Source organism: Dromaius novaehollandiae, chromosome 5 (genome assembly GCF_036370855.1).
Source record: "Dromaius novaehollandiae isolate bDroNov1 chromosome 5, bDroNov1.hap1, whole genome shotgun sequence".
NCBI classification, from domain to species: domain Eukaryota; kingdom Metazoa; phylum Chordata; class Aves; order Casuariiformes; family Dromaiidae; genus Dromaius; species Dromaius novaehollandiae.
The window spans coordinates 44,875,041-44,900,554 of record NC_088102.1 but is presented as its reverse complement, the minus strand read 5'-3'; positions in this window follow the sequence as shown (position 1 = coordinate 44,900,554).

Below are 25,514 nucleotides of genomic sequence, written 5' to 3'. Positions count from 1 at the left end.
CAGGAGGTGCCGAGGTGTTTTTGTGGAGAAGGTTGTTGCAGGAGCATGGTTTTGGCAGGGATTTGCTTGTCTTGGAGGCCCCTTTTCACTGGCAGTCTCTCTCCAGCTCTGCAGTCTGACTCTCTCTGAAGCCTAACCCTAGCCGTACCCGCAACTGGCACTGAGCCAAGATAAGGACACTCCTAGGTGTCTGAGTGGAGAAGGTTGTTGCAGGAGCATGGTTTTGGCAGGGTTTTCCTTGTCTTGGAGGCCCCTTTTCAGTGGCAGTCCAGCCACAGCTGTATGCTCTGTCTCTCTCTCAACCCTAACCCTAACCCTAACCCTAACCCTACGCCCAATTGTGGCTGAGTCAAGGCCAGGAGGTGCCGAGGTGTTTTTGTGGAGAAGGTTGTTGCAGGAGCATGGTTTTGGCGGGGATTTGCTTGTCTTGGAGGCCCCTTTTCACTGGCAGTCTATCTCCAGCTCTGCAGTCTGACTCTCTCTGAAGCCTAACCCTAGCCGTACCCGCAACTGGCACTGAGCCAAGATAAGGACGCCCCTAGGTGTCTGAGTGGAGAAGGTTGTTGCAGGAGCATGGTTTTGGCAGGGTTTTCCTTGTCTTGGAGGCCCCTTTCCAGTGGCAGTCCAGCCACAGCTGTATGCTCTGTCTCTCTCTGAACCCTAACCCTAACCCTAACCCTAAGCCTAATTGTGGCAGAGTCAAGGGCAGGAGGTGCCGAGGTGTTTTTGTGGAGAAGGATGTTGCAGGAGCATGGTTTTGTCAGGGTTTTCCTTGTCTTGGAGGCCCCTTTTCAGTGGCAGTCCAGCCACAGCTGTATGCTCTGTCTCTCTCTGAACCCTAACCCTAACCCTAACCCTAACCCTAAGCCTAATTGTGGCTGAGTCAAGGCCAGGAGGTGCCGAGGTGTTTTTGTGGAGAAGGTTGTTGCAGGAGCATGGTTTTGGCGGGGATTTGCTTGTCTTGGAGGCCCCTTTCCAGTGGCAGTCCAGCCACAGCTGTATGCTCTGTCTCTCTCTGAACCCTAACCCTAACCCTAACCCTAAGGCTAATTGTGGCAGAGTCAAGGCCAGGAGGTGCCGAGGTGTTTTTGTGGAGAAGGTTGTTGCAGGAGCATGGTTTTGGCAGGGTTTTCCTTGTCTTGGAGGCCCCTTTCCAGTGGCAGTCCAGCCACACCTGTATGCTCTGTCTCTCTCTCAACCCTAACCCTAACCCTAACCCTACGCCTAATTGTGGCAGAGTCAAGGCCAGGAGGTGCCGAGGTGTTTTTGTGGAGAAGGTTGTTGCAGGAGCATGGTTTTGGCAGGGGTTTACTTGTCTGGGAGGCCCCTTTTCACTGGCAGTCTATCTCCAGCTCTGCAGTCTGACTCTCTCTGAAGCCTAAATCTAGCCGTACCCACAACTGGCATTGAGCCAAGGCAAGGACACGCCTAGGTGTCTGAGTGGAGTAGGTTGTTGCAGGAGCATGGTTTTGGCAGGGTTTTCCTTGTCTTGGAGGCCCCTTTCCAGTGGCAGTCCAGCCACAGCTGTATGCTCTGTCTCTCTCTGAACCCTAACCCTAACCCTAACCCTAACCCTAACCCTAAGCCTAATTGTGGCAGAGTCAAGGCCAGGAGGTGCCGAGGTGTTTTTGTGGAGAAGGTTGTTGCAGGAGCAAGGTTTTGGCGGGTTTTTGCTTGTCTTGGAGGCCCCTTTTCACTGGCAGTCTATCTCCAGCTCTGCCGTCTGACTCTCTCTGAAGCCTAACCATCGCCATACCCACAATTGGCACTGAGCCAAGATAAGGACGCCCCTAGGTGTCTGAGTGGAGAAGGTTGTTGCAGGAGCATGGTTTTGGCAGGGTTTTCCTTGTCTTGGAGGCCCCTTTCCAGTGGCAGTCCAGCCACAGCTGTATGCTCTGTCTCTCCCTGAACCCTAACCCTAACCCTAACCCTAACCCTAAGCCCAATTGTGGCTGAGTCAAGGCCAGGAGGTGCCGAGGTGTTTTTGTGGAGAAGGTTGTTGCAGGAGCATGGTTTTGGCAGGGATTTGCTTGTCTTGGAGGCCCCTTTTCACTGGCAGTCTATCTCCAGCTCTGCAGTCTGACTCTCTCTGAAGCCTAACCCTAGCCGTACCCGCAACTGGCACTGAGCCAAGATAAGGAAACTCGTAGGTGTCTGAGTGGAGAAGGTTGTTGCAGGAGCATGGTTTTGGCAGGGTTTTCCTTGTCTTGGAGGCCCCTTTTCAGTGGCAGTCCAGCCACAGCTGTATGCTCTGTCTCTCTCTGAACCCTAACCCTAACCCTAACCCTAACCCTACGCCCAATTGTGGCTGAGTCAAGGCCAGGAGGTGCCGAGGTGTTTTTGTGGAGAAGGTTGTTGCAGGAGCATGGTTTTGGCAGGGATTTGCTTGTCTTGGAGGCCCCTTTTCACTGGCAGTCTATCTCCAGCTCTGCAGTCTGACTCTCTCTGAAGCCTAACCCTAGCCGTACCCGCAACTGGCATTGAGTCAAGATAAGGACGCCCCTAGGTGTCTGAGTGGAGAAGGTTGTTGCAGGAGCATGGTTTTGGCAGGGTTTTCCTTGTCTTGGAGGCCCCTTTCCAGTGGCAGTCCAGCCACAGCTGTATGCTCTGTCTCTCTGTGAACCCTAACCCTAAGCCTACGCCTAGGCCTAACTGTGGCAGAGTCAAGGCCAGGAGGTGCCGAGGTGTTTTTGTGGAGAAGGTTGTTGCAGGAGCATGGTTTTGTTGGGGATTTGCTTGTCTTGGAGGCCCCTTTTCACTGGCAGTCTATCTCCAGCTCTGCAGTCTGACTCTCTCTGAAGCCTAACCCTAGCCGTACCCGCAACTGGCACTGAGCCAAGATAAGGACGCCCCTAGGTGTCTGAGTGGAGAAGGTTGTTGCAGGAGCATGGTTTTGGCAGGGTTTTCCTTGTGTTGGAGGCCCCTTTCCAGTGGCAGTCCAGCCACAGCTGTATGCTCTGTCTCTCTCTGAACCCTAACCCTAACCCTAACCCTAAGCCTAATTGTGGCAGAGTCAAGGCCAGGAGGTGCCGAGGTGTTTTTGTGGAGAAGGTTGTTGCAGGAGCATGGTTTTGGCAGGATTTTCCTTGTCTTGGAGGCCCCTTTCCAGTGGCAGTCCAGCCACAGCTGTATGCTCTGTCTCTCTCTGAACCCTAACCCTAACCCTAACCTTAACCCTATGCCTAATTGTGGCAGAGTGAAGGCCAGGAGGTGCCGAGGTGTTTTTGTGGAGAAGGTTGTTGCAGGAGCATGGTTTTGGCGGGGATTTGCTTGTCTTGGAGGCCCCTTTTCACTGGCAGTCTATCTCCAGCTCTGCAGTCTGACTCTCTCTGAAGCCTAAATCTAGCCGTACCCGCAACTGGCACTGAGCCAAGATAAGGACTCCCCTAGGTGTCTGAGTGGAGAAGGTTGTTGCAGGAGCATGGTTTTGGCAGGGTTTTCCTTGTCTTGGAGGCCCCTTTCCAGTGGCAGTCCAGCCACAGCTGTATGCTCTGTCTCTCTCTGAACCCTAACCCTAACCCTAACCCTACGCCTAATTGTGGCTGAGTCAAGGCCAGGAGGTGCCAAGGTGTTTTTGTGGAGAAGGTTGTTGCAGGAGCATGGTTTTGGCGGGGATTTGCTTGTCTTGGAGGCCCCTTTTCACTGGCAGTCTATCTCCAGCTCTGCAGTCTGACTCTCTCTGAAGCCTAAATCTAGTCATACCCGCAACTGGCATTGAGCCAAGGCAAGGACACGCCTAGGTGTCTGAGTGGAGTAGGTTGTTGCAGGAGCATGGTTTTGGCAGGGTTTTCCTTGTCTTGGAGGCCCCTTTCCAGTGGCAGTCCAGCCACAGCTGTATGCTCTGTCTCTCTCTGAACCCTAACCCTAACCCTAACCCTAACCCTAAGCCTAATTGTGGCTGAGTCAAGGCCAGGAGGTGCCAAGGTGTTTTTGTGGAGAAGGTTGTTGCAGGAGCAAGGTTTTGGCGGGTTTTTGCTTGTCTTGGAGGCCCCTTTTCACTGGCAGTCTATCTCCAGCTCTGCAGTCTGACTCTCTCTGAAGCCTAACCATCGCCATACCCACAATTGGCACTGAGCCAAGATAAGGACGCCCCTAGGTGTCTGAGTGGAGAAGGTTGTTGCAGGAGCATGGTTTTGGCAGGGTTTTCCTTGTCTTGGAGGCCCCTTTCCAGTGGCAGTCCAGCCACAGCTGTATGCTCTATCTCTCTCTGAACCCTAACCCTAACCCTAACCCTAAGCCTAAGCCCAATTGTGGCTGAGTCAAGGCCAGGAGGTGCCGAGGTGTTTTTGTGGAGAAGGTTGTTGCAGGAGCATGGTTTTGGCAGGGATTTGCTTGTCTTGGAGGCCCCTTTTCACTGGCAGTCTCTCTCCAGCTCTGCAGTCTGACTCTCTCTGAAGCCTAACCCTAGCCGTACCCGCAACTGGCACTGAGCCAAGATAAGGACACTCCTAGGTGTCTGAGTGGAGAAGGTTGTTGCAGGAGCATGGTTTTGGCAGGGTTTTCCTTGTCTTGGAGGCCCCTTTTCAGTGGCAGTCCAGCCACAGCTGTATGCTCTGTCTCTCTCTGAACCCTAACCCTAACCCTAACCCTAACCCTACGCCCAATTGTGGCTGAGTCAAGGCCAGGAGGTGCCGAGGTGTTTTTGTGGAGAAGGTTGTTGCAGGAGCATGGTTTTGGCGGGGATTTGCTTGTCTTGGAGGCCCCTTTTCACTGGCAGTCTATCTCCAGCTCTGCAGTCTGACTCTCTCTGAAGCCTAACCCTAGCCGTACCCGCAACTGGCACTGAGCCAAGATAAGGACGCCCCTAGGTGTCTGAGTGGAGAAGGTTGTTGCAGGAGCATGGTTTTGGCAGGGTTTTCCTTGTCTTGGAGGCCCCTTTCCAGTGGCAGTCCAGCCACAGCTGTATGCTCTGTCTCTCTCTGAACCCTAACCCTAACCCTAACCCTAAGCCTAATTGTGGCTGAGTCAAGGCCAGGAGGTGCCGAGGTGTTTTTGTGGAGAAGGATGTTGCAGGAGCATGGTTTTGTCAGGGTTTTCCTTGTCTTGGAGGCCCCTTTTCAGTGGCAGTCCAGCCACAGCTGTATGCTCTGTCTCTCTCTGAACCCTAACCCTAACCCTAACCCTAAGCCTAATTGTGGCTGAGTCAAGGCCAGGAGGTGCCGAGGTGTTTTTGTGGAGAAGGTTGTTGCAGGACCATGGTTTTGGCAGGGGTTTACTTGTCTGGGAGGCCCCTTTTCACTGGCAGTCTGTCTCCAGCTCTGCAGTCTGACTCTCTCTGAAGCCTAAATCTAGCCGTACCCACAACTGGCATTGAGCCAAGGCAAGGACACGCCTAGGTGTCTGAGTGGAGTAGGTTGTTGCAGGAGCATGGTTTTGGCAGGGTTTTCCTTGTCTTGGAGGCCCCTTTCCAGTGGCAGTCCAGCCACAGCTGTATGCTCTGTCTCTCTCTGAACCCTAACCCTAACCCTAACCCTAACCCTAACCCTAAGCCTAATTGTGGCAGAGTCAAGGCCAGGAGGTGCCGAGGTGTTTTTGTGGAGAAGGTTGTTGCAGGAGCAAGGTTTTGGCGGGTTTTTGCTTGTCTTGGAGGCCCCTTTTCACTGGCAGTCTATCTCCAGCTCTGCCGTCTGACTCTCTCTGAAGCCTAACCATCGCCATACCCACAATTGGCACTGAGCCAAGATAAGGACGCCCCTAGGTGTCTGAGTGGAGAAGGTTGTTGCAGGAGCATGGTTTTGGCAGGGTTTTCCTTGTCTTGGAGGCCCCTTTCCAGTGGCAGTCCAGCCACAGCTGTATGCTCTGTCTCTCTCTGAACCCTAACCCTAACCCTAACCCTAACCCTAAGCCCAATTGTGGCTGAGTCAAGGCCAGGAGGTGCCGAGGTGTTTTTGTGGAGAAGGTTGTTGCAGGAGCATGGTTTTGGCAGGGATTTGCTTGTCTTGGAGGCCCCTTTTCACTGGCAGTCTATCTCCAGCTCTGCAGTCTGACTCTCTCTGAAGCCTAACCATAGCCGTACCCGCAACTGGCACTGAGCCAAGATAAGGACGCCCCTAGGTGTCTGAGTGGAGAAGGTTGTTGCAGGAGCATGGTTTTGGCAGGGTTTTCCTTGTCTTGGAGGCCCCTTTTCAGTGGCAGTCCAGCCACAGCTGTATGCTCTGTCTCTCTCTGAACCCTAACCCTAACCCTAACCCTAACCCTACGCCCAATTGTGGCTGAGTCAAGGCCAGGAGGTGCCGAGGTGTTTTTGTGGAGAAGGTTGTTGCAGGAGCATGGTTTTGGCAGGGATTTGCTTGTCTTGGAGGCCCCTTTTCACTGGCAGTCTATCTCCAGCTCTGCAGTCTGACTCTCTCTGAAGCCTAACCCTAGCCGTACCCGCAACTGGCATTGAGTCAAGATAAGGACGCCCCTAGGTGTCTGAGTGGAGAAGGTTGTTGCAGGAGCATGGTTTTGGCAGGGTTTTCCTTGTGTTGGAGGCCCCTTTCCAGTGGCAGTCCAGCCACAGCTGTATGCTCTGTCTCTCTGTGAACCCTAACCCTAAGCCTACGCCTAGGCCTAACTGTGGCAGAGTCAAGGCCAGGAGGTGCCGAGGTGTTTTTGTGGAGAAGGTTGTTGCAGGAGCATGGTTTTGTTGGGGATTTGCTTGTCTTGGAGGCCCCTTTTCACTGGCAGTCTATCTCCAGCTCTGCAGTCTGACTCTCTCTGAAGCCTAACCCTAGCCGTACCCGCAACTGGCACTGAGCCAAGATAAGGACGCCCCTAGGTGTCTGAGTGGAGAAGGTTGTTGCAGGAGCATGGTTTTGGCAGGGTTTTCCTTGTGTTGGAGGCCCCTTTCCAGTGGCAGTCCAGCCACAGCTGTATGCTCTGTCTCTCTCTGAACCCTAACCCTAACCCTAACCCTAAGCCTAATTGTGGCAGAGTCAAGGCCAGGAGGTGCCGAGGTGTTTTTGTGGAGAAGGTTGTTGCAGGAGCATGGTTTTGGCAGGATTTTCCTTGTCTTGGAGGCCCCTTTCCAGTGGCAGTCCAGCCACAGCTGTATGCTCTGTCTCTCTCTGAACCCTAACCCTAACCCTAACCTTAACCCTATGCCTAATTGTGGCAGAGTGAAGGCCAGGAGGTGCCGAGGTGTTTTTGTGGAGAAGGTTGTTGCAGGAGCATGGTTTTGGCAGGGATTTGCTTGTCTTGGAGGCCCCTTTTCACTGGCAGTCTATCTCCAGCTCTGCAGTCTGACTCTCTCTGAAGCCTAAATCTAGCCGTACCCGCAACTGGCACTGAGCCAAGATAAGGACTCCCCTAGGTGTCTGAGTGGAGAAGGTTGTTGCAGGAGCATGGTTTTGGCAGGGTTTTCCTTGTCTTGGAGGCCCCTTTCCAGTGGCAGTCCAGCCACAGCTGTATGCTCTGTCTCTCTCTGAACCCTAACCCTAACCCTAACCCTAAGGCTAATTGTGGCTGAGTCAAGGCCAGGAGGTGCCGAGGTGTTTTTGTGGAGAAGGATGTTGCAGGAGCATGGTTTTGGCAGGGTTTTCCTTGTCTTGGAGGCCCCTTTTCAGTGGCAGTCCAGCCACAGCTGTATGCTCTGTCTCTCTCTGAACCCTAACCCTAACCCTAAGCCTAAGCCTAAGCCTAATTGTGGCTGAGTCAAGGCCAGGAGGTGCCGAGGTGTTTTTGTGGAGAAGGTTGTTGCAGGAGCATGGTTTTGGCAGGGATTTGCTTGTCTTGGAGGCCCCTTTTCACTGGCAGTCTGTCTCCAGCTCTGCAGTCTGACTCTCTCTGAAGCCTAACCCTAGCCATACCCGCAACTGGCATTGAGCCAAGACAAGGACACCCCTAGGTGTCTGAGTGCAGAAGGTTGTTGCAGGAGCATGGTTTTGGCAGGGATTTCCTTGTCTTGGAGGCCCCTTTCCAGTGGCAGTCCAGCCACAGCTGTATGCTCTGTCTCTCTCTGAACCCTAACCCTAACCCTAAGCCTAAGCCTAATTGTGGCAGAGTCAAGGCCAGGAGGTGCCGAGGTGTTTTTGTGGAGAAGGTTGTTGCAGGAGCATGGTTTTGGCAGGGTTTTCCTTGTCTTGGAGGCCCCTTTGCAGTGGCAGTCCAGCCACAGCTGTATGCTCTGTCTCTCTCTGAACCCTAACCCTAACCCTAAGCCTAAGCCTAAGCCTAATTGTGGCTGAGTCAAGGCCAGGAGGTGCCGAGGTGTTTTTGTGGAGAAGGTTGTTGCAGGAGCATGGTTTTGGCGGGGATTTGCTTGTCTTGGCGGCCCCTTTTCACTGGCAGTCTATCTCCAGCTCTGCAGTCTGACTCTCTCTGAAGCCTAACCCTAGCCGTACCCACAACTGGCATTGAGCCAAGACAAGGACGCGCCTAGGTGTCTGAGTGGAGAAGGTTGTTGCAGGAGCATAGTTTTGGCGGGGATTTGCTTGTCTTGGAGGCCCCTTTTCAGTGGCAGTCCAGCCACAGCTGTATGCTCTGTCTCTCTCTGAACCCTAACCCTAACCCTAACCCTAACCCTAAGCCTAATTGTGGCTGAGTCAAGGCCAGGAGGTGCCGAGGTGTTTTTGTGGAGAAGGTTGTTGCAGGAGCATGGTTTTGGCGGGGATTTGCTTGTCTTGGAGGCCCCTTTTCACTGGCAGTCTGTCTCCAGCTCTGCAGTCTGACTCTCTCTGAAGCCTAACCCTAGCCATACCCGCAACTGGCACTGAGGCAACATAAGGACCTCCCTTAGGTGTCTGAGTGGAGAAGGTTGTTGCAGGAGCATGGTTTTGGCAGGGTTTTCCTTGTCTTGGAGGCCCCTTTTCAGTGGCAGTCCAGCCACAGCTGTATGCTCTGTCTCTCTCTGAACCCTAACCCTAACCCTAACCCTAACCCTAAGCCTAATTGTGGCTGAGTCAAGGCCAGGAGGTGCCGAGGTGTTTTTGTGGAGAAGGTTGTTGCAGGAGCATGGTTTTGGCGGGGATTTGCTTGTCTTGGAGGCCCCTTTTCACTGGCAGTCTATCTCCAGCTCTGCAGTCTGAGTCTCTCTGAAGCCTAACCCTAGCCATACCCGCAACTGGCACTGAGCCAAGGCGAGGACGCGCCTAGGTGACTGAGTGGAGTAGGTTGTTGCAGGAGCATGGTTTTGGCAGGGTCTTCCTTGTGTTGGAGGCCCCTTTCCAGTGGCAGTCCAGCCACAGCTGTATGCTCTGTCTCTCTCTGAACCCTAACCCGAACCCTAAGCCTAAGCCTAATTGTGGCTGAGTCAAGGCCAGGAGGTGCCAAGGTGTTTTTGTGGAGAAGGTTGTTGCAGGAGCATGGTTTTGGCGGGGATTTGCTTGTCTTGGAGGCCCCCTTTCACTGGCAGTCTATCTCCAGCTCTGCAGTCTGACTCTCTCTGACGCCTAACCCTAGCCGTAGACACAACTGGCATTGAGCCAAGGCAAGGACCTCCCCTAGGTGTCTGAGTGGAGAAGGTTGTTGCAGGAGCATGGTTTTGGCAGGGTTTTCCTTGTGTTGGAGGCCCCTTTCCAGTGGCAGTCCAGCCACAGCTGTATGCTCTGTCTCTCTCTGAACCCTAACCCTAACCCTAACCCTAATTGTGGCTGAGTCAAGGCCAGGAGGTGCCGAGGTGTTTTTGTGGAGAAGGTTGTTGCAGGAGCATGGTTTTGGCGGGGATTTGCTTGTCTTGGAGGCCCCTTTTCACTGGCAGTCTGTCTCCAGCTCTGCAGTCTGACTCTCTCTGAAGCCTAACCCTAGCCATACCCGCAACTGGCACTGAGCCAAGGCGAGGACGCGCCTAGGTGACTGAGTGGAGTAGGTTGTTGCAGGAGCATGGTTTTGGCAGGGTCTTCCTTGTCTTGGAGGCCCCTTTCCAGTGGCAGTCCAGCCACAGCTGTATGCTCTGTCTCTCTCTGAACCCTAACCCTAACCCTAAGCCTAAGCCTAAGCCTAATTGTGGCTGAGTCAAGGGCAGGAGGTGCCAAGGTGTTTTTGTGGAGAAGGTTGTTGCAGGAGCATGGTTTTGGCGGGGATTTGCTTGTCTTGGAGGCCCCTTTTCACTGGCAGTCTATCTCCAGCTCTGCAGTCTGACTCTCTCTGAAGCCTAACCCTAGCCATACCCGCAACTGGCACTGAGCCAAGGCGAGGACGCGCCTAGGTGACTGAGTGGAGTAGGTTGTTGCAGGAGCATGGTTTTGGCAGGGTCTTCCTTGTCTTGGAGGCCCCTTTTCAGTGGCAGTCCAGCCACAGCTGTATGCTCTGTCTCTCTCTGAACCCTAACCCTAAGCCTAAGCCTAAGCCTAAGCCTAATTGTGGCTGAGTCAAGGCCAGGAGGTGCCAAGGTGTTTTTGTGGAGAAGGTTGTTGCAGGAGCATGGTTTTGGCGGGGATTTGCTTGTCTTGGAGGCCCCTTTCCAGTGGCAGTCCAGCCACAGCTGTATGCTCTGTCTCTCTCTGAACCCTAACCCTAACCCTAACCCTAAGCCTAAGCCTAATTGTGGCTGAGTCAAGGCCAGGAGGTGCCGAGGTGTTTTTGTGGAGAAGGTTGTTGCAGGAGCATGGTTTTGGCAGGGATTTGCTTGTCTTGGAGGCCCCTTTTCACTGGCAGTCTATCTCCAGCTCTGCAGTCTGACTCTCTCTGAAGCCTAACCCTAGCCGTACCCGCAACTGGCATTGAGCCAAGACAAGGACCTCCCCTAGGTGTCTGAGTGGAGAAGGTTGTTGCAGGAGCATGGTTTTGGCGGGGATTTGCTTGTCTTGGAGGCCCCTTTCCAGTGGCAGTCCAGCCACAGCTGTATGCTCTGTCTCTCTCTGAACCCTAACCCTAACCCTAACCCTAACCCTAAGCCTAATTGTGGCTGAGTCAAGGCCAGGAGGTGCCGAGGTGTTTTTGTGGAGAAGGTTGTTGCAGGAGCATGGTTTTGGCGGGGATTTGCTTGTCTTGGAGGCCCCTTTTCACTGGCAGTCTATCTCCAGCTCTGCAGTCTGACTCTCTCTGAAGCCTAACCCTAGCCATACCCGCAACTGGCACTGAGCCAAGACAAGGACGCCCCTAGGTGTCTGAGTGGAGAAGGTTGTTGCAGGAGCATGGTTTTGGCAGGGTTTTCCTTGTCTTGGAGGCCCCTTTCCAGTGGCAGTCCAGCCACAGCTGTATGCTCTGTCTCTCTCTGAACCCTAACCCTAACCCTAAGCCTAAGCCTAAGCCTAATTGTGGCTGAGTCAAGGCCAGGAGGTGCCAAGGTGTTTTTGTGGAGAAGGTTGTTGCAGGAGCATGGTTTTGGCGGGGATTTGCTTGTCTTGGAGGCCCCTTTTCACTGGCAGTCTATCTCCAGCTCTGCAGTCTGACTCTCTCTGAAGCCTAACCCTAGCCATACCCGCAACTGGCACTGAGCCAAGGCGAGGACGCGCCTAGGTGACTGAGTGGAGTAGGTTGTTGCAGGAGCATGGTTTTGGCAGGGTCTTCCTTGTCTTGGAGGCCCCTTTTCAGTGGCAGTCCAGCCACAGCTGTATGCTCTGTCTCTCTCTGAACCCTAACCCTAAGCCTAAGCCTAAGCCTAAGCCTAATTGTGGCTGAGTCAAGGCCAGGAGGTGCCAAGGTGTTTTTGTGGAGAAGGTTGTTGCAGGAGCATGGTTTTGGCGGGGATTTGCTTGTCTTGGAGGCCCCTTTCCAGTGGCAGTCCAGCCACAGCTGTATGCTCTGTCTCTCTCTGAACCCTAACCCTAACCCTAACCCTAACCCTAAGCCTAATTGTGGCTGAGTCAAGGCCAGGAGGTGCCGAGGTGTTTTTGTGGAGAAGGTTGTTGCAGGAGCATGGTTTTGGCAGGGATTTGCTTGTCTTGGAGGCCCCTTTTCACTGGCAGTCTATCTCCAGCTCTGCAGTCTGACTCTCTCTGAAGCCTAACCCTAGCCGTAGACACAACTGGCATTGAGCCAAGACAAGGACGCGCCTAGGTGTCTGAGTGGAGAAGGTTGTTGCAGGAGCATGGTTTTGGCGGGGATTTGCTTGTCTTGGAGGCCCCTTTCCAGTGGCAGTCCAGCCACAGCTGTATGCTCTGTCTCTCTCTGAACCCTAACCCTAACCCTAACCCTACGCCTAATTGTGGCAGAGTCAAGGCCAGGAGGTGCCGAGGTGTTTTTGTGGAGAAGGTTGTTGCAGGAGCATGGTTTTGGCAGGGATTTACTTGTCTTGGAGGCCCCTTTTCACTGGCAGTCTGTCTCCAGCTCTGCAGTCTGACTCTCTCTGAAGCCTAACCCTAGCCGTACCCGCAACTGGCACTGAGCCAACATAAGGACCTCCCTTAGGTGTCTGAGTGGAGAAGGTTGTTGCAGGAGCATGGTTTTGGCAGGGTTTTCCTTGTCTTGGAGGCCCCTTTCCAGTGGCAGTCCAGCCACAGCTGTATGCTCTGTCTCTCTCTGAACCCTAACCCTAACCCTAAGCCTAAGCCTAAGCCTAATTGTGGCTGAGTCAAGGCCAGGAGGTGCCGAGGTGTTTTTGTGGAGAAGGTTGTTGCAGGAGCATGGTTTTGGCGGGGATTTGCTTGTCTTGGAGGCCCCTTTTCACTGGCAGTCTATCTCCAGCTCTGCAGTCTGACTCTCTCTGAAGCCTAACCCTAGCCATACCCGCAACTGGCACTGAGCCAAGACAAGGACGCCCCTAGGTGTCTGAGTGGAGAAGGTTGTTGCAGGAGCATGGTTTTGGCAGGGTTTTCCTTGTCTTGGAGGCCCCTTTCCAGTGGCAGTCCAGCCACAGCTGTATGCTCTGTCTCTCTCTGAACCCTAACCCTAACCCTAAGCCTAAGCCTAAGCCTAATTGTGGCTGAGTCAAGGCCAGGAGGTGCCAAGGTGTTTTTGTGGAGAAGGTTGTTGCAGGAGCATGGTTTTGGCGGGGATTTGCTTGTCTTGGAGGCCCCTTTTCACTGGCAGTCTATCTCCAGCTCTGCAGTCTGACTCTCTCTGAAGCCTAACCCTAGCCATACCCGCAACTGGCACTGAGCCAAGACAAGGACGCGCCTAGGTGTCTGAGTGGAGTAGGTTGTTGCAGGAGCATGGTTTTGGCAGGGTCTTCCTTGTGTTGGAGGCCCCTTTCCAGTGGCAGTCCAGCCACAGCTGTATGCTCTGTCTCTCTCTGAACCCTAACCCTAACCCTAACCCTAACCCTAAGCCTAATTGTGGCTGAGTCAAGGCCAGGAGGTGCCGAGGTGTTTTTGTGGAGAAGGTTGTTGCAGGAGCATGGTTTTGGCAGGGATTTGCTTGTCTTGGAGGCCCCTTTTCACTGGCAGTCTATCTCCAGCTCTGCAGTCTGACTCTCTCTGAAGCCTAACCCTAGCCATACCCGCAACTGGCACTGAGCCAAGGCGAGGACGCGCCTAGGTGACTGAGTGGAGTAGGTTGTTGCAGGAGCATGGTTTTGGCAGGGTCTTCCTTGTCTTGGAGGCCCCTTTTCAGTGGCAGTCCAGCCACAGCTGTATGCTCTGTCTCTCTCTGAACCCTAACCCTAACCCTAAGCCTAAGCCTAATTGTGGCTGAGTCAAGGCCAGGAGGTGCCAAGGTGTTTTTGTGGAGAAGGTTGTTGCAGGAGCATGGTTTTGGCGGGGATTTGCTTGTCTTGGAGGCCCCTTTTCACTGGCAGTCTATCTCCAGCTCTGCAGTCTGACTCTCTCTGACGCCTAACCCCAGCCGTAGACACAACTGGCATTGAGCCAAGGCAAGGACCTCCCCTAGGTGTCTGAGTGGAGAAGGTTGTTGCAGGAGCATGGTTTTGGCAGGGTTTTCCTTGTCTTGGAGGCCCCTTTCCAGTGGCAGTCCAGCCACAGCTGTATGCTCTGTCTCTCTCTGAACCCTAACCCTAACCCTAACCCTAACCCTAACCCTACGCCTAATTGTGGCAGAGTCAAGGCCAGGAGGTGCCGAGGTGTTTTTGTGGAGAAGGTTGTTGCAGGAGCATGGTTTTGGCGGGGATTTGCTTGTCTTGGAGGCCCCTTTTCACTGGCAGTCTATCTCCAGCTCTGCAGTCTGACTCTCTCTGAAGCCTAACCCTAGCCGTAGACACAACTGGCATTGAGCCCAGACAAGGACCTCCCCTAGGTGTCTGAGTGGAGAAGGTTGTTGCAGGAGCATGGTTTTGGCAGGGTTTTCCTTGTCTTGGAGGCCCCTTTCCAGTGGCAGTCCAGCCACAGCTGTATGCTCTGTCTCTCTCTGAACCCTAACCCTAACCCTAACCCTAACCCTAACCCTAAGCCTAATTGTGGCTGAGTCAAGGCCAGGAGGTGCCGAGGTGTTTTTGTGGAGAAGGTTGTTGCAGGAGCATGGTTTTGGCGGGGATTTGCTTGTCTTGGAGGCCCCTTTTCACTGGCAGTCCAGCCACAGCTGTATGCTCTGTCTCTCTCTGAACCCTAACCCTAACCCTAACCCTAAGCCTAATTGTGGCAGAGTCAAGGCCAGGAGGTGCCGAGGTGTTTTTGTGGAGAAGGTTGTTGCAGGAGCATGGTTTTGGCAGGGATTTGCTTGTCTTGGAGGCCCCTTTTCACTGGCAGTCTATCTCCAGCTCTGCAGTCTGACTCTCTCTGAAGCCTAACCCTAGCCATACCCACAATTGGCACTGAGCCAAGATAAGGACGCCCCTAGGTGTCTGAGTGGAGAAGGTTGTTGCAGGAGCATGGTTTTGGCAGGGTTTTCCTTGTCTTGGAGGCCCCTTTTCAGTGGCAGTCCAGCCACAGCTGTATGCTCTGTCTCTCTCTGAACCCTAACCCTAACCCTAACCCTAACCCTAAGCCTAATTGTGGCTGAGTCAAGGCCAGGAGGTGCCGAGGTGTTTTTGTGGAGAAGGTTGTTGCAGGAGCATGGTTTTGGCAGGGTTTTCCTTGTCTTGGAGGCCCCTTTTCAGTGGCAGTCCAGCCACAGCTGTATGCTCTGTCTCTCTCTGAACCCTAACCCTAACCCTAACCCTAACCCTAAGGCTAATTGTGGCAGAGTCAAGGCCAGGAGGTGCCAAGGTGTTTTTGTGGAGAAGGTTGTTGCAGGAGCAAGGTTTTGGCGGGGATTTGCTTGTCTTGGAGGCCCCTTTTCACTGGCAGTCTATCTCCAGCTCTGCAGTCTGACTCTCTCTGAAGCCTAAATCTAGCCATACCCGCAATTGGCACTGAGCCAAGATAAGGACGCCCCTAGGTGTCTGAGTGGAGAAGGTTGTTGCAGGAGCATGGTTTTGGCAGGGTTTTCCTTGTCTTGGAGGCCCCTTTCCAGTGGCAGTCCAGCCACAGCTGTATGCTCTATCTCTCTCTGAACCCTAACCCTAAGCCTAAGCCTAAGCCTAATTGTGGCAGAGTCAAGGCCAGGAGGTGCCGAGGTGTTTTTGTGGAGAAGGTTGTTGCAGGAGCATGGTTTTGGCAGGCTTTTGCTTGTCTTGGAGGCCCCTTTTCACTGGCAGTCTATCTCCAGCTCTGCAGTCTGACTCTCTCTGAAGCCTAACCCTAGCCGTAGACACAACTGGCATTGAGCCCAGACAAGGACCTCCCCTAGGTGTCTGAGTGGAGAAGGTTGTTGCAGGAGCATGGTTTTGGCGGGGATTTGCTTGTCTTGGAGGCCCCTTTCCAGTGGCAGTCCAGCCACAGCTGTATGCTCTGTCTCTCTCTGAACCCTAACCCTAACCCTAACCCTACGCCTAATTGTGGCAGAGTCAAGGCCAGGAGGTGCCGAGGTGTTTTTGTGGAGAAGGTTGTTGCAGGAGCATGGTTTTGGCAGGGATTTGCTTGTCTTGGAGGCCCCTTTTCACTGGCAGTCTGTCTCCAGCTCTGCAGTCTGACTCTCTCTGAAGCCTAAATCTAGCCATACCCGCAACTGGCACTGAGCCAACATAAGGACCTCCCTTAGGTGTCTGAGTGGAGAAGGTTGTTGCAGGAGCATGGTTTTGGCAGGGTTTTCCTTGTCTTGGAGGCCCCTTTCCAGTGGCAGTCCAGCCACAGCTGTATGCTCTGTCTCTCTCTGAACCCTAACCCTAACCCTAAGCCTAATTGTGGCTGAGTCAAGGCCAGGAGGTGCCGAGGTGTTTTTGTGGAGAAGGTTGTTGCAGGAGCATGGTTTTGGCGGGGATTTGCTTGTCTTGGAGGCCCCTTTTCACTGGCAGTCTATCTCCAGCTCTGCAGTCTGACTCTCTCTGAAGCCTAACCCTAGCCATACCCGCAACTGGCACTGAGCCAAGACAAGGACGCCCCTAGGTGACTGAGTGGAGTAGGTTGTTGCAGGAGCATGGTTTTGGCAGGGTTTTCCTTGTCTTGGAGGCCCCTTTCCAGTGGCAGTCCAGCCACAGCTGTATGCTCTGTCTCTCTCTGAACCCTAACCCTAACCCTAACCCTAACCCTAACCCTACGCCTAATTGTGGCAGAGTCAAGGCCAGGAGGTGCCGAGGTGTTTTTGTGGAGAAGGTTGTTGCAGGAGCATGGTTTTGGCGGGGATTTGCTTGTCTTGGAGGCCCCTTTTCACTGGCAGTCTATCTCCAGCTCTGCAGTCTGACTCTCTCTGAAGCCTAACCCTAGCCGTAGACACAACTGGCATTGAGCCCAGACAAGGACCTCCCCTAGGTGTCTGAGTGGAGAAGGTTGTTGCAGGAGCATGGTTTTGGCAGGGTTTTCCTTGTCTTGGAGGCCCCTTTCCAGTGGCAGTCCAGCCACAGCTGTATGCTCTGTCTCTCTCTGAACCCTAACCCTAACCCTAACCCTAAGCCTAATCGTGGCTGAGTCAAGGCCAGGAGGTGCCGAGGTGTTTTTGTGGAGAAGGTTGTTGCAGGAGCATGGTTTTGGCGGGGATTTGCTTGTCTTGGAGGCCCCTTTTCACTGGCAGTCTATCTCCAGCTCTGCAGTCTGACTCTCTCTGAAGCCTAACCCTAGCCATACCCGCAACTGGCACTGAGCCAAGATAAGGACACTCCTAGGTGTCTGAGTGGAGAAGGTTGTTGCAGGAGCATGGTTTTGGCAGGGTTTTCCTTGTCTTGGAGGCCCCTTTCCAGTGGCAGTCCAGCCACAGCTGTATGCTCTGTCTCTCTCTGAACCCTAACCCTAACCCGAACCCTAACCCTAACCCTACGCCTAATTGTGGCAGAGTGAAGGCCAGGAGGTGCCGAGGTGTTTTTGTGGAGAAGGTTGTTGCAGGAGCATGGTTTTGGCGGGGATTTGCTTGTCTTGGAGGCCCCTTTTCACTGGCAGTCTATCTCCAGCTCTGCAGTCTGACTCTCTCTGAAGCCTAAATCTAGCCATACCCGCAATTGGCACTGAGCCAAGATAAGGACGCCCCTAGGTGTCTGAGTGGAGAAGGTTGTTGCAGGAGCATGGTTTTGGCAGGGTTTTCCTTGTCTTGGAGGCCCCTTTCCAGTGGCAGTCCAGCCACAGCTGTATGCTCTGTCTCTCTCTGAACCCTAACCCTAACCCTAACCCTACGCCTGACTGTGGCAGAGTCAAGGCCAGGAGGTGCCGAGGTGTTTTTGTGGAGAAGGTTGTTGCAGGAGCATGGTTTTGGCAGGGATTTGCTTGTCTTGGAGGCCCCTTTTCACTGGCAGTCAATCTCCAGCTCTGCAGTCTGACTCTCTCTGAAGCCTAAATCTAGCTGTACCCACAACTGGCATTGAGCCAAGGCAAGGACGCGCCTAGGTGTCTGAGTGGAGTAGGTTGTTGCAGGAGCATGGTTTTGGCAGGGTTTTCCTTGTCTTGGAGGCCCCTTTCCAGTGGCAGTCCAGCCACAGCTGTATGCTCTGTCTCTCTCTGAACCCTAACCCTAACCCTAAGCCTAAGCCTAAGCCTAATTGTGGCTGAGTCAAGGCCAGGAGGTGCCGAGGTGTTTTTGTGGAGAAGGTTGTTGCAGGAGCATGGTTTTGGCGGGGATTTGCTTGTCTTGGAGGCCCCTTTTCACTGGCAGTCTGTCTCCTGCTCTGCAGTCTGACTTTCTCTGAAGCCTAACCCTAGCCGTAGACACAACTGGCATTGAGCCAAGGCAAGGACCTCCCTTAGGTGTCTGAGTGGAGAAGGTTGTTGCAGGAGCATGGTTTTGGCAGGGTTTTCCTTGTCTTGGAGGCCCCTTTCCAGTGGCAGTCCAGCCACAGCTGTATGCTCTGTCTCTCTCTGAACCCTAACCCTAACCCTAACCCTAACCCTAAGCCTAATTGTGGCTGAGTCAAGGCCAGGAGGTGCCGAGGTGTTTTTGTGGAGAAGGTTGTTGCAGGAGCATGGTTTTGGCGGGGATTTGCTTGTCTTGGAGGCCCCTTTTCACTGGCAGTCTATCTCCAGCTCTGCAGTCTGACTCTCTCTGAAGCCTAACCCTAGCCATACCCGCAACTGGCACTGAGCCAAGACAAGGACGCCCCTAGGTGACTGAGTGGAGTAGGTTGTTGCAGGAGCATGGTTTTGGCAGGGTTTTCCTTGTCTTGGAGGCCCCTTTCCAGTGGCAGTCCAGCCACAGCTGTATGCTCTGTCTCTCTCTGAACCCTAACCCTAACCCTAACCCTAACCCTAAGCCCAATTGTGGCTGAGTCAAGGCCAGGAGGTGCCGAGGTGTTTTTGTGGAGAAGGTTGTTGCAGGAGCATGGTTTTGGCAGGGATTTACTTGTCTGGGAGGCCCCTTTTCACTGGCAGTCTATCTCCAGCTCTGCAGTCTGACTCTCTCTGAAGCCTAACCCTAGCCATACCCGCAACTGGCACTGAGCCAAGGCAAGGACGCGCCTAGGTGTCTGAGTGGATAAGGTTGTTGCAGGAGCATGGTTTTGGCAGGGTTTTCCTTGTGTTGGAGGCCCCTTTTCAGTGGCAGTCCAGCCACAGCTGTATGCTCTGTCTCTCTCTGAACCCTAACCCTAACCCGAACCCTAACCCTAAGCCCAATTGTGGCTGAGTCAAGGCCAGGAGGTGCCGAGGTGTTTTTGTGGAGAAGGTTGTTGCAGGAGCATGGTTTTGGCAGGGATTTGCTTGTCTTGGAGGCCCCTTTTCACTGGCAGTCTATCTCCAGCTCTGCAGTCTGACTCTCTCTGAAGCCTAACCCTAGCCGTACCCGCAACTGGCACTGAGCCCAGACAAGGACCTCCCCTAGGTGTCTGAGTGGAGAAGGTTGTTGCAGGAGCATGGTTTTGGCAGGGTTTTCCTTGTCTTGGAGGCCCCTTTCCAGTGGCAGTCCAGCCACAGCTGTATGCTCTGTCTCTCTCTGAACCCTAACCCTAACCCGAACCCTAACCCTAACCCTAAGCCTAATTGTGGCTGAGTCAAGGCCAGGAGGTGCCAAGGTGTTTTTGTGGAGAAGGTTGTTGCAGGAGCATGGTTTTGGCAGGGATTTGCTTGTCTTGGAGGCCCCTTTTCACTGGCAGTCTATCTCCAGCTCTGCAGTCTGACTCTCTCTGACGCCTAACCCTAGCCGTACCCACAACTGGCATTGAGCCAAGACAAGGACCTCCCCTAGGTGTCTGAGTGGAGAAGGTTGTTGCAGGAGCATGGTTTTGGCAGGGTTTTCCTTGTCTTGGAGGCCCCTTTCCAGTGGCAGTCCAGCCACAGCTGTATGCTCTGTCTCTCTCTCAACCCTAACCCTAACCCTAACCCTACGCCTAATTGTGGCAGAGTCAAGGCCAGGAGGTGCCGAGGTGTTTTTGTGGAGAAGGTTGTTGCAGGAGCATGGTTTTGGCAGGGATTTACTTGTCTGGGAGGCCCCTTTTCACTGGCAGTCTGTCTCCAGCTCTGCAGTCTGACTCTCTCTGAAGCCTAAATCTAGCCGTACCCGCAGCTGGCATTGAGCCAAGGCAAGGACGCGCCTAGGTGTCTGAGTGGAGTAGGTTGTTGCAGGAGCATGGTTTTGGCAGGGTTTTCCTTGTTTTGGAGGCCCCTTTTCAGTGGCAGTCCAGCCACAGCTGTATGCTCTGTCTCTCTCTGAACCCTAACCCTAACCCTAACCCTAAGCCTAAGCCTAATCGTGGCTGAGTCAAGGACAGGAGGTGCCAAGGTGTTTTTGTGGAGAAGGTTGTTGCAGGAGCATGGTTTTGGTGGGGTTTTGCTTGTCTTGGAGGCCCCTTTTCACTGGCAGTCTGTCTCCAGCTCTGCAGTCTGACTCTCTCTGAAGCCTAACCCTAGCCATACCCGCAACTGGCACTGAGCCAAGATAAGGACGCCCCTAGGTGTCTGAGTGGAGAAGGTTGTTGCAGGAGCATGGTTTTGGCAGGGTTTTCCTTGTCTTGGAGGCCCCTTTCCAGTGGCAGTCCAGCCACAGCTGTATGCTCTGTCTCTCTCTGAACCCTAACCCTAACCCGAACCCTAAGCCCAATTGTGGCAGAGTCAAGGCCAGGAGGTGCCGAGGTGTTTTTGTGGAGAAGGTTGTTGCAGGAGCATGGTTTTGGCGGGGATTTGCTTGTCTTGGAGGCCCCTTTTCACTGGCAGGCTATCTCCAGCTCTGCAGTCTGACTCTCTCTGAAGCCTAACCCTAGCCATACCCGCAACTGGCACTGAGCCAAGACAAGGACGCCCCTAGGTGACTGAGTGGAGTAGGTTGTTGCAGGAGCATGGTTTTGGCAGGGTTTTCCTTGTCTTGGAGGCCCCTTTCCAGTGGCAGTCCAGCCACAGCTGTATGCTCTGTCTCTCTCTGAACCCTAACCCTAACCCGAACCCTAACCCTAACCCTAAGCCTAATTGTGGCAGAGTCAAGGCCAGGAGGTGCCGAGGTGTTTTTGTGGAGAAGGTTGTTGCAGGAGCATGGTTTTGGCAGGGATTTGCTTGTCTTGGAGGCCCCTTTTCACTGGCAGTCTATCTCCAGCTCTGCAGTCTGACTCTCTCTGACGCCTAACCCTAGCCGTACCCATAACTGGCATTGAGCCAAGACAAGGACCTCCCCTAGGTGTCTGAGTGGAGAAGGTTGTTGCAGGAGCATGGTTTTGGCAGGGTTTTCCTTGTCTTGGAGGCCCCTTTCCAGTGGCAGTCCAGCCACAGCTGTATGCTCTGTCTCTCTCTGAACCCTAACCCTAACCCTAACCCTAACCCTAACCCTAACCCTAAGCCTAATTGTGGCAGAGTCAAGGCCAGGAGGTGCCGAGGTGTTTTTGTGGAGAAGGTTGTTGCAGGAGCATGGTTTTGGCGGGGATTTGCTTGTCTTGGAGGCCCCTTTTCACTGGCAGTCTATCTCCAGCTCTGCAGTCTGACTCTCTCTGACGCCTAACCCTAGCCGTACCAGAACTGGCATTGAGCCAAGACAAGGACCTCCCCTAGGTGTCTGAGTGGAGAAGGTTGTTGCAGGAGCATGGTTTTGGCAGGGTTTTCCTTGTGTTGGAGGCCCCTTTCCAGTGGCAGTCCAGCCACAGCTGTATGCTCTGTCTCTCTCTCAACCCTAACCCTAACCCTAACCCTACGCCTAATTGTGGCAGAGTCAAGGCCAGGAGGTGCCGAGGTGTTTTTGTGGAGAAGGTTGTTGCAGGAGCATGGTTTTGGCAGGGATTTACTTGTCTGGGAGGCCGCTTTTCACTGGCAGTCTGTCTCCAGCTCTGCAGTCTGACTCTCTCTGAAGCCTAAATCTAGCCATACCCGCAACTGGCATTGAGCCAAGGCAAGGACGCGCCTAGGTGTCTGAGTGGAGTAGGTTGTTGCAGGAGCATGGTTTTGGCAGGGTTTTCCTTGTCTTGGAGGCCCCTTTTCAGTGGCAGTCCAGCCACAGCTGTATGCTCTGTCTCTCTCTGAACTCTAACCCTAACCCTAACCCTAACCCTAAGCCTAATTGTGGCTGAGTCAAGGACAGGAGGTGCCAAGGTGTTTTTGTGGAGAAGGTTGTTGCAGGAGCATGGTTTTGGCGGGGATTTGCTTGTCTTGGAGGCCCCTTTTCACTGGCAGTCTATCTCCAGCTCTGCAGTCTGACTCTCTCTGAAGCCTAACCCTAGCCATACCCGCAACTGGCACTGAGCCAAGACAAGGACGCCCCTAGGTGACTGAGTGGAGTAGGTTGTTGCAGGAGCATGGTTTTGGCAGGGTTTTCCTTGTGTTGGAGGCCCCTTTCCAGTGGCAGTCCAGCCACAGCTGTATGCTCTGTCTCTCTCTGAACCCTAACCCTAACCCTAACCCTAAGCCTAACCCTAAGCCTAATTGTGGCTGAGTCAAGGCCAGGAGGTGCCGAGGTGTTTTTGTGGAGAAGGTTGTTGCAGGAGCATGGTTTTGGCAGGGATTTGCTTGTCTTGGAGGCCCCTTTTCACTGGCAGTCTATCTCCAGCTCTGCAGTCTGACTCTCTCTGACGCCTAACCCTAGCCGTACCCATAACTGGCATTGAGCCAAGACAAGGACCTCCCTTAGGTGTCTGAGTGGAGAAGGTTGTTGCAGGAGCATGGTTTTGGCAGGGTTTTCCTTGTGTTGGAGGCCCCTTTCCAGTGGCAGTCCAGCCACAGCTGTATGCTCTGTCTCTCTCTGAACCCTAACCCTAACCCTAACCCTAACCCTACGCCTAATTGTGGCAGAGTCAAGGCCAGGAGGTGCCGAGGTGTTTTTGTGGAGAAGGTTGTTGCAGGAGCATGGTTTTGGCAGGGATTTGCTTGTCTGGGAGGCCCCTTTTCACAGGCAGTCTGTCTCCAGCTCTGCAGTCTGACTCTCTCTGAAGCCTAACCCTAGCCATACCCGCAACTGGCACTGAGCCAACATAAGGACCTCCCTTAGGTGTCTGAGTGGAGAAGGTTGTTGCAGGAGCATGGTTTTGGCAGGGTTTTCCTTGTGTTGGAGGCCCCTTTCCAGTGGCAGTCCAGCCACAGCTGTATGCTCTGTCTCTCTCTGAACCCTAACCCTAACCCTAACCCTAACCCTAACCCTAACCCTAACCCTAAGCCTAATTGTGGCTGAGTCAAGGCCAGGAGGTGCCAAGGTGTTTTTGTGGAGAAGGTTGTTGCAGGAGCATGGTTTTGGCGGGGATTTGCTTGTCTTGGAGGCCCCTTTTCACTGGCAGTCTATCTCCAGCTCTGCAGTCTGACTCTCTCTGACGCCTAACCCTAGCCGTACCAGAACTGGCATTGAGCCAAGACAAGGACCTCCCCTAGGTGTCTGAGTGGAGAAGGTTGTTGCAGGAGCATGGTTTTGGCAGGGTTTTCCTTGTGTTGGAGGCCCCTTTCCAGTGGCAGTCCAGCCACAGCTGTATGCTCTGTCTCTCTCTCAACCCTAACCCTAACCCTAACCCTAAGCCTAATTGTGGCAGAGTCAAGGCCAGGAGGTGCCGAGGTGTTTTTGTGGAGAAGGTTGTTGCAGGAGCATGGTTTTGGCAGGGATTTACTTGTCTGGGAGGCCCCTTTTCACTGACAGTCTGTCTCCAGCTCTGCAGTCTGACTCTCTCTGAAGCCTAACCCTAGCCGTACCCGCAACTGGCATTGAGCCAAGGCAAGGACGCGCCTAGGTGTCTGAGTGGAGAAGGTTGTTGCAGGAGCATGGTTTTGGCAGGGTTTTCCTTGTCTTGGAGGCCCCTTTTCAGTGGCAGTCCAGCCACAGCTGTATGCTCTGTCTCTCTGTGAACCCTAACCCTAACCCTAACCCTAACCCTAAGCCTAATTGTGGCTGAGTCAAGGACAGGAGGTGCCAAGGTGTTTTTGTGGAGAAGGTTGTTGCAGGAGCATGGTTTTGGCAGGGTTTTCCTTGTCTTGGAGGCCCCTTTTCACTGGCAGTCTATCTCCAGCTCTGCAGTCTGACTCTCTCTGAAGCCTAACCCTAGCCATACCCGCAACTGGCACTGAGCCAAGACAAGGACGCCCCTAGGTGACTGAGTGGAGTAGGTTGTTGCAGGAGCATGGTTTTGGCAGGGTTTTCCTTGTCTTGGAGGCCCCTTTCCAGTGGCAGTCCAGCCACAGCTGTATGCTCTGTCTCTCTCTGAACCCTAACCCTAACCCTAACCCTAACCCTAAGCCTAACCCTAAGCCTAATTGTGGCTGAGTCAAGGCCAGGAGGTGCCGAGGTGTTTTTGTGGAGAAGGTTGTTGCAGGAGCATGGTTTTGGCGGGGATTTGCTTGTCTTGGAGGCCCCTTTTCACTGGCAGTCTATCTCCAGCTCTGCAGTCTGACTCTCTCTGAAGCCTAACCCTAGCCATACCCGCAACTGGCACTGAGCCAAGACAAGGACGCGCCTAGGTGTCTGAGTGGAGTAGGTTGTTGCAGGAGCATGGTTTTGGCAGGGTTTTCCTTGTCTTGGAGGCCCCTTTCCAGTGGCAGTCCAGCCACAGCTGTATGCTCTGTCTCTCTCTGAACCCTAACCCTAACCCTAACCCTAACCCTAACCCTAAGCCTAATTGTGGCAGAGTCAAGGCCAGGAGGTGCCGAGGTGTTTTTGTGGAGAAGGTTGTTGCAGGAGCATGGTTTTGGCAGGGATTTGCTTGTCTTGGAGGCCCCTTTTCACTGGCAGTCTATCTCCAGCTCTGCAGTCTGACTCTCTCTGACGCCTAACCCTAGCCGTACCAGAACTGGCATTGAGCCAAGACAAGGACCTCCCCTAGGTGTCTGAGTGGAGAAGGTTGTTGCAGGAGCATGGTTTTGGCAGGGTTTTCCTTGTGTTGGAGGCCCCTTTCCAGTGGCAGTCCAGCCACAGCTGTATGCTCTGTCTCTCTCTGAACCCTAACCCTAAGCCTAAGCCTAAGCCTACGCCTAATTGTGGCAGAGTCAAGGCCAGGAGGTGCCGAGGTGTTTTTGTGGAGAAGGTTGTTGCAGGAGCATGGTTTTGGCAGGGATTTACTTGTCTGGGAGGCCCCTTTTCACTGACAGTCTGTCTCCAGCTCTGCAGTCTGACTCTCTCTGAAGCCTAAATCTAGCTGTACCCGCAACTGGCATTGAGCCAAGGCAAGGACGCGCCTAGGTGTCTGAGTGGAGTAGGTTGTTGCAGGAGCATGGTTTTGGCAGGGATTTACTTGTCTGGGAGGCCCCTTTTCACTGACAGTCTGTCTCCAGCTCTGCAGTCTGACTCTCTCTGAAGCCTAACCCTAGCCATACCCGCAACTGGCACTGAGCCAAGACAAGGACTTCCCCTAGGTGACTGAGTGGAGAAGGTTGTTGCAGGAGCATGGTTTTGGCAGGGTTTTCCTTGTCTTGGAGGCCCCTTTCCAGTGGCAGTCCAGCCACAGCTGTATGCTCTGTCTCTCTCTGAACCCTAACCCTAACCCTAACCCTAACCCTACGCCTAATTGTGGCAGAGTCAAGGCCAGGAGGTGCCGAGGTGTTTTTGTGGAGAAGGTTGTTGCAGGAGCATGGTTTTGTTGGGGATTTGCTTGTCTTGGAGGCCCCTTTTCACTGGCAGTCTATCTCCAGCTCTGCAGTCTGACTCTCTCTGACGCCTAACCCTAGCCGTACCCATAACTGGCATTGAGCCAAGACAAGGACCTCCCCTAGGTGTCTGAGTGGAGAAGGTTGTTGCAGGAGCATGGTTTTGGCAGGGTTTTCCTTGTCTTGGAGGCCCCTTTCCAGTGGCAGTCCAGCCACAGCTGTATGCTCTGTCTCTCTCTGAACCCTAACCCTAAGCCTAAGCCTAAGCCTAAGCCTAATTGTGGCAGAGTCAAGGCCAGGAGGTGCCGAGGTGTTTTTGTGGAGAAGGTTGTTGCAGGA